The sequence below is a fragment of the Capricornis sumatraensis genome, chromosome 16, assembly GCF_032405125.1.
Source record: "Capricornis sumatraensis isolate serow.1 chromosome 16, serow.2, whole genome shotgun sequence".
NCBI classification, from domain to species: Eukaryota; Metazoa; Chordata; class Mammalia; order Artiodactyla; family Bovidae; genus Capricornis; species Capricornis sumatraensis.
Genome location: NC_091084.1, coordinates 51,459,195 through 51,467,415, shown reverse-complemented (window position 1 = coordinate 51,467,415; position 8,221 = coordinate 51,459,195). Strand labels below are relative to the sequence as shown.

The 8,221-nt window shown below is 44.1% G+C and overlaps 1 pseudogene; it reads left to right on the top strand.

Moving 5' to 3' along the window:
• The first annotated feature begins 1,488 nt into the window (after positions 1-1,488).
• LOC138092196 (olfactory receptor 52K1-like) lies at positions 1,489-7,835 on the top strand (annotated as a pseudogene).
• The last annotated feature ends 386 nt before the right edge of the window (positions 7,836-8,221 follow it).

Sequence of the window (8,221 nt, the reverse complement as noted above, 5' to 3'; positions counted from 1 at the left end):
GCAGGACGGAGGGTGAGGGTGGAGAGAGGCACTGTGGTCACTGAGACTAGAGGATGCTCTGCCTCCAGGGAGACATGCCTGATGTAATAGGATGTGAGAGGAGCCAGGGGAGGGACCTCAGAGGACTGGAGACAGGAACAGAATGTCCCCAGAGTCACCCCAGAGAAGACAGCAGGTCCATCTTGGGTCCCCTTTGGCTGTACCTCAGGGACAGGGCCTGCTATTTCCTTTTTCTTTAGGAAGTAGAGTAATTGATCATGAAGATTAGCCAGACCTCTTTGTAACCCTCATTCCCACCCTTCCCTCACTAACAGAGGAAAATGGTACCATTTGTCCTGAAGCCTCCAAAAAAATGAACCAAGCCTCATGCTGGGGGGTGAGAGCACATGACCTGTGGTGCATGGTGGGCATGAGGACACAGGGCACGGTAAGGGAGCTGCACAACTGGGATGAGAGGCATGTATACCTGGGAGGGGGACTTCTGCTGGGATCAGCTGGCTCCTGGAGGGCTGGAGCAGAGGCCTGGAACAGATCTAAGAAAGAGGCCAAGTGAGTTGGGGCTGGCAGAGAAAACCAGAATGACCGGTATAACAGCAGAAATCTGACTATATAGTAATCACTTGAGGGGTGACACAAAGTTTGAGTAAAGAGCCAATAGAAGATGCTTCATGTTTGAGGAGAACAGGTTAGATCAGGGATATGAACCTAGGGGCCACAGGGCAGATCCATCTCTCATGGACTCTCATACCCAGATAGAAAATACACCTTCTCTGTGGCATGACCTCATCTCCTGACTTGAGGTCATGACTTCTCATCTTCTGTCATTCTCATCCTTGTATGTCTGTCCTTGTCTAAGAGGAGAACTTCTCTCACCCCTCCCCCAATACTTGATCTTCTACAAGCCTCAGGTCCTGCCATTACTATTAGGAGAAACCCTCTGCCGCCTCCAAGGCCTGTGCTCCTGTGTTATGTGTTAGGGACCACCTCTTGCAGATTTTAGCTATGTAACCCAGACCAGGTTATACCTCCCTCCTGTGAGTGCTACTTGCTCTCTTCCTGCCTCAGTCTGGCCCTGCTTCATTCACAGCTGCTGAAACAGTCTAGAGAAAAAAGGAGAAATCAAAAATAAGGAGATGGAAGGGACAGATCAGTTACACTTGCTTATTAAAAGTTCAGCATCAATGAGCGCTATCTTTTCAGTGTAGTCCTGTAGATTGAATCTTGGCATTAAAGTTCAAAGATGTGAAATTGATTCCTTCATTTGCTCCTTATTTCCTCCATGATCACTTGGGGACTCTGTTTCCCAAATACATCATTCTGAGATGCTCTCAGATTAAAAAGGTAGCCTACCTAACAGTTTACTACACTGACTGAATGCTCTCTAGATATGAAGCCACATACAATTTTGGGGGAGACATTGAAATAGATGACACAGGCTTTCTTTAGTCATTTGCTCACATTTTGGCTGTGGAGGCAAGAAACAAGACAATGACAGGTAAGGACTTGGCAGAACACGCCTGCCAAGTGTGTGGAAGGGTAGTAGGAAAGAGAAGAAACCAGATAAGCAGAGTTGGATTGTGAATGACATTAGACGTATATTTTTGTTGAATCTGGAAAGGGGGAAGATGGTGGATTATTAGGCATTTTCAACAAGACTGGTCAAGCAGTAAGACAGGTTGTGTGGGCAAAGAAACTGGAGGGCCTGTGATGGAGCTCTTAGGAAGTGGGCCCTCAGGGAGGAAGAGAGATCTGTTTGCAACTGGAGAAGCATATTCACTTAGGATAAGGGTGACACCATGGAGAAGAGGATATTCTTTCATTCATTCAAGAATTATTAGTGCATTTCTCTCCCATGGATATACTGGCAGTAAATGTAAAAACACAGCCCCAGTGTCATGGGGCTTCCCATGCTGTCAGTCCCAATGCTGTCTGAGAGAAAATGTAGATATACATTAGATGTGGAGATGTTTCTAACTAAAAACAAACAAACAAACAACAACAACAACAAAAACACTTCTTATTCTGACCTAGTTAGTCAAAGCTGATGGAAGGTTTTAGAGAATTTCCATTTGTGGAGGCACTTAAGAGATAGCAGGTAAGCCTCACTTTGCCTCAGAGTTATATTATCTAGCAGCAGAAAGGAGGAAGATTCTCCAGGAATGGAGTCCTTCGTGCATATATTTAAAAACCACCTACTGAGCACCAAACAGTTTCAATACAGTCCATGAATACAGAAATGAAGAAAGCACAATCCTTTTACTAAAGGCACTAACAGTCCAGTGAATGGACAAATGGGTGCATTAGCAACACACATCACACTCTCCCCGTGTTATTTAATTCAGCCCATTAATAAGTCTTCCTTCAAAACACTGAGAAAATCTACCTGGAGGAGTCTGCAAAGGCTTCACCAAGAAGGTGCCAGGATCTTGGCCAGGTGTGGAAATAGGCAGGGGAAGGTATTCCCAATAAATAGTTCGAGCTGCAAGCATGACTGTTTCAGATAGTGGCAGATTCTCCAGTGTGGCTGAACCTAGGATGAATATATAGAGGAATGTTAAGAAGCGAGGCTAATAATATAGGCAAGACCAAGTTTGTATCCATGTTGAGTAGTTTAAAATTTTTCTTGTAGTCATGAGATCTCTAGTGGTTTTCAGGAGGTCTGTCACACCATGGTAGATAGATGGATTGGTAGTGGAAAACCATAGGGAGAGCTTTCTAGTGACACAAGCAATTGATGATGTGACTTCAGGAAGACATAAAGGGCGGAAAGAGGAGACAAGCAGCATGAAAGAATTCAGGGGAGGGGTCCTGGGGCACGTTATTGAGAAAGATCTGACAGAAGCTATATGACTGAAGCATAATGGAGAAGGCAGATGTAGAAAGGGGAGAGGCTGAAAAATGAGCAGAGACTAGACCCTGCTGCTGCTGCTGCTAAGTCGCTTCAGTCATGTCTGACTCTGTGCGACTCCATAGATGGCAGCCCACAGGGCTCCCCGATCTCTGGGATTCTCCAGGCAAGAATACTGGAGTGGGTTGCCATTTCCTTCTCCAATGCATGAAAGTGAAAATTCAAAGTGAAGTCGCTGAGTCATGTCCGACACTTAGCGACCCCATGGACTACAGTCTACCAGGCTCCTCTGTCCATGGGATTTTCCAGGCAAGAATCCTGGAGTGGGGCACCATTGCCTTCTCCACTAGACCCTGCAGGAACCTGTAAACCAGGGTGAGGAGTGTGGATTCCATCGTTAGTATGGTGATATTAGTAATTCCAAGAAGGTCTTAGGCAAAGCCTGGAGTAATATAAATTTGTCTTTTTAATAGTCTCTTCAGCTGTAGTATGGAGAATGGATTATAGAGTGTCCAAGATACAGACCACAGAGGTCAGTTAGGAGGCTTTCGAAGTCTGGGTGAAAGACGATGGTGGTTTAAATGAGTGTTAGCAGGAGAAAAGAAAAAGGGTAGGGAGTGAAATACATTTTGCAGATGGATAGGATTTGCTAATGACCAGATATAAAGGAAGAGGTGAGGGATTAAACTAAGAATTATCCCTGGGTTTCTGACCTCACTACTGGATGTGTTCAGTCATATCTGACTGCTTGCAGCTCCATGGGCTGTAGCCTGCCAGGCTGCTCTGTCCATGGAATTTTCCAGGCAAGAATACTGGAGTGGGGTGCCATTTCCTTCTCCAGGGGATCTTCCCGACCCAGGGATGGAAACTGTATCTTGAGTCTCTTGCATTGGCAGGCAGATTCTTTACCACTAGCACCAGTGGGGAGCCCTCACTACCAGATGGACAACAGTAATATGTACTACGATGGACAAGTCATAGGGAAGAAATAGTCTGTGAGGAGATGAAAAGATGTGTTTTCACTGTATTTTGTTTGAGATGACTGTGAAATATCTAAGAGGAGATATCCAACAGGTAGTAGGATATAATAGTCTGGACCTGAGAGTAGAAGGTATGCATTTGAAAATTCTCTGAACAGAGATAGTTTAAAAAATCATCACAGGAACAACACAGGAATGGCAGGAATTTATCCTTTTTTATGGCTAAATAGTATTTCATTATGTATATATGCCACATTTTCTTTATCCATTCCTTCACTGTGCAAAGTGTTTTAAAAAAATTATGGCAGCTAACCTTCAGCAGAAAATTTTTATGTAGGAACTGAGAATAAAAGAGATGGGACACAATTCAACATTTTAGAAACAAATGATCATGTACTTTCACAGTAAATGATAATCAAAGAAGAAAAAAGGAGACAAAAAATCACAGAAGGAAGAAGAATGGTGTAAAATTTCAAGAAATTCAGAGGTTAGTCTTGTAGAAAGGTGAGAGTGGAGCATCTCTTCTGAATGTCATGACTTCTAGAAAGAAAGCAGGTGAAGGTAGAGGTAGGTAGAAATGAAATCTAAAGTTGAGAGAAGGAAAACAGTAGGGCTTTTCACATTCTCAAGTTAACTGGAGGTGGGGCTTTATGGCAAGGTTCCTGAATGTCAAGTAAGGACCTATAGAACCTTTCTTCTATTCAGTTCAGTCACTTAGTCATGTCTGACTCTTTGTGACCCCATGGACTGCAGCACGCCAGGCCTCCCTGTCCAGCACCAACTCCTGGAGTTTTCTCAAACTCATGTCCATTGAGTTGGTGATACCATCCAACCAGCTCATCCTCTGTTATCCCCTTCTCCTCTCACATTTAATCTTTCCCAGCATCAGGGTCTTTTCCAGTGAGTCAGTTATTTGCATCAGGTGGCCAAAGTATTGGAGTTTCAGCTTCAGCATCAGTCCTTCCAATGAATATTCAGGACTGATTTCCTTTAGGATGGACTGGATCTCCTGGCAGTCAAAGGGACTCTCAAGAGTCTTCTGCAACACCACAGTTCAAAAACATCAATTCTTTGGTGCTCAGCTTTCTTTATAGTCCAGCTCTCACATCCATACATGACTCCTGGAAAAACCATAGCCTTGACTACACGGACCTCTGTTGGCCAAGTAATGTCTCTGCTTTTTAATATGCTGTCTAGGCTGGTCATAGCTTTTCTTCTAAGGAGCAAGCATCTTTTAATTTCATGGCCGTAGTGACCATCTGAAGTGACTTTGGAGCCCCCCAAATAAAGTCAGCCACTGTTTCCACTGTTTCCCACTATTTGCCATGAAGTGATGGGACCGGATACCATGATCTTCGTTTTCTGAATGTTGAGTTTTAAGCCAACTTTTTTACTCTCCTCTTTCACTTTCATCAAGAGGTTCTTTAGTTCTTCTTCACTTTCTGCCATAAGGGTGGTGTCATCTGAATATCTGAGGTTATTGATATTTCTCCCAGCAATCTTGATTCTAGTTTGTGCTTCATCCAGCCCAGCATTTCTCATGATGTACTCTGCATAGAAATTAAATAAGCAAGGTGACAATATACAGCCGTGATGTACTCCTTTCCCTATTTGGAACCAGTCTGTTGTTCTATGTGCACTTTAAAAAAAATAAATTTATTTATTTTAATTGGAGGTTAATTACTTTACAATATTGTATTGGTTTTGCCATACATCAACATGTATCTGCCACAGGTATACACATGTTCCCCATCCTGAACCCCCCTCCCTTCTCCCTCCCCGTACCATCCCTCTGCGTTGTCCCAGTGCACCAGCCCCAAGCATCCAGTATCATGCATTGAACCTGGGCTGGCGACTCGTTCCGTATATGATATTATACATGTTTCAATGCCATTTCCCAAATCATCCCACCCTCCTCCTCTCCCAGAGTCCAAAAGACTGTTCTATACATCTGTGTCTCTTTTGCTGTCTTGCATACAGGGTTATCATTACCATCTTTCTAAATTCCATATATATGTGTTAGTATACTGTATTGGTGTTTTTCTTTCTGGCTTACTTCACTCTGTATAATAAGAAAGCCATGTGCACTTCTAACTGTTACTTCTTGACCTGCATACAGATTTCTCAGGAAGCAGGTCAGGTCATCTGGTATTCCCATCTCTTTCAGAATTTTCCACAGTTTGTTGTGATCCACACAGTCAAAGGCTTTGACATAGTCAATAAAGCAGAAGTAGATATTTTTCTAGAACTCTTTTGCTTTTTCAGTGATCCAGCAGATGTTGGCAGTTTGATCTCTGGTTCCTGTGTCTTTTCTAAATCCAGATTGAACATCTGGAAGTTCACGGTTCATGTACTGTGGAAGCCTGGCTTGGAGAATTTTGAGCATTACTTTACTAGCATGTGAGATGAGTGCAGTTGTGCAGTAGTTTGAGCATTCTTTGGCATTGACTTTCTTTGGGATTGGAATGAAACTGACCTTTTCCAGTCCTATAACCACTGTGAGTTTTCCAAATTTGCTGGCATATTGACATTCTCTAAGAGCCTTTCTTAGAGAAAATATTTAGAACTTGGAGGGGAGTGAATTATCATAGGAAGTGAATAATCAGGCTTAATTGTTTGTTATGTATTCAAGCTTTACATTTCTGAAGAGAAATGCCCCTTTGTAATAGGAGTATAGGTTGAGTTGGGAGGCAAAGGAAGATAGTGAATGTTTTTGGGTAATGTTTTGAATCAAATAGATATCTATGTCCTTCTTAGCACTGTACTTGACTACACAGAAACCACAAAAACTGTTCATACGCTTAATTCCTTTATGAAGGATGTACTAGCTCTATTGCCATTTAATGTCCTGACCACTCAATAGTTTTATGAGCATCTTAAGGGCAGAGGTGAAATATAATGTTCCACAATTCATATTAGGATTATTTTCTAATTTCTTTTAAGGTCCAGAAGTAAGATCAAGGGCTAAGCCTTCCATGTAAATGATCAGAGTTTGAACCTGAACACTATAATCCTGCTGACACTGTGCACTGTCCAGAAGGGCCCTGTGGAAGGGAATTTCTGTTGAGAGAGAAATTTCTGTTGGCACTGTCAGCCCCCAGTATCACCTCAACTCATCCAGCAGCCTTCCAGTTGCTGGGGCTCCCAGGCCTGTAGCACCCATGTCTGGATCTCTATTCCTTTCTGCTCAGCCTATACACTGGCCCTGCTTGGCAACTGCACCCTCTTCTTCATCATTCAGGCTGATGCAGGCCTGCATGAGCCCATGTACCTCTTCCTGGCCATGTTGGCAGCCACTGATTCAGGCCTTTCCTCTTCAGCTGTACCCAAAATGCTGGGCATCTTCTGGTTCAGGGATCAAGAAATCACCTTCTATGTCTGTCTGGTACAGATGTTCTTTCTCCACTCCTTCTCCATCATGGAGTCAGCGGTGCTGCTGGCCATGGCCTTTGACCGCTATGTGGCCATCTGCAAGCCGCTGCACTACAGCACCATCCTCACCGGGCCACTTATCACCAAGATCAGCTTGGCTGCTGTGACTCGGGCTGTGACACTAGTGACTCCACTCCCCTTTCTGCTCAGACGCTTCCACTACTGCCGAGGTCCAGTGATTGCCCACTGCTACTGTGAGCACATGGCCGTGGTAAGGCTGGCCTGTGGGGACACTCGCTTCAACAACATCTATGGCATTGCTGTGGCCATGTTCATAGGGGCTTTCAATCCGCCTTTTGTTATCCTGTCTTATATCTTCATCCTCCAGGCAGTTCTATAGTTTGCCTCTCAGGAGGCTTGCTAGAAAGACTTTGGGACCTGTGTGTCCCACATAGGTGCCGTTTTAACCTTCTACACACCTCCTGTCATGTCCTCAGTCATGCACCAGGTAGCTCGCCAGACTGCTCCACATGTACACATCCTTCCCACTCATGGTGAATCCCATCATCTATGGGGTCAAGACCAAGCAGATTCATGAATGAGTCTTGAGACTGTTCCTGAGAAAGGATGTATAAATGATGTCTGGATCAGACAGGCATAGGAATTGAGGGGCAGGTGGAGATAGAGTGGGACTGGTGGAATGCTGAAGTGGGGTTGAGGGAATGATAGGTAAAGGTCCGTCTAGTCAAAGCTATGGTTTTTCCTGTGGTCATGTATGGATATGAGAGTTGGACTGTGAAGGAAGCTGAGCACTGAAGAATTGATGCTTTTGAACTGTGGTGTTGGAGAAGACTCTTGAGAATCCCTTGGACTGCAAGGAGATCCAACCAGTCCATTCTGAAGGAGATCAACCCTGGAATTTCTTTGGAGGGAATGATGCTGAAGCTGAAACTATAGCACTTTGGCCACCTCATGCGAAGAGGTGACTCATTGGAAAAGACTGATGCTGGGAGGGATTGGG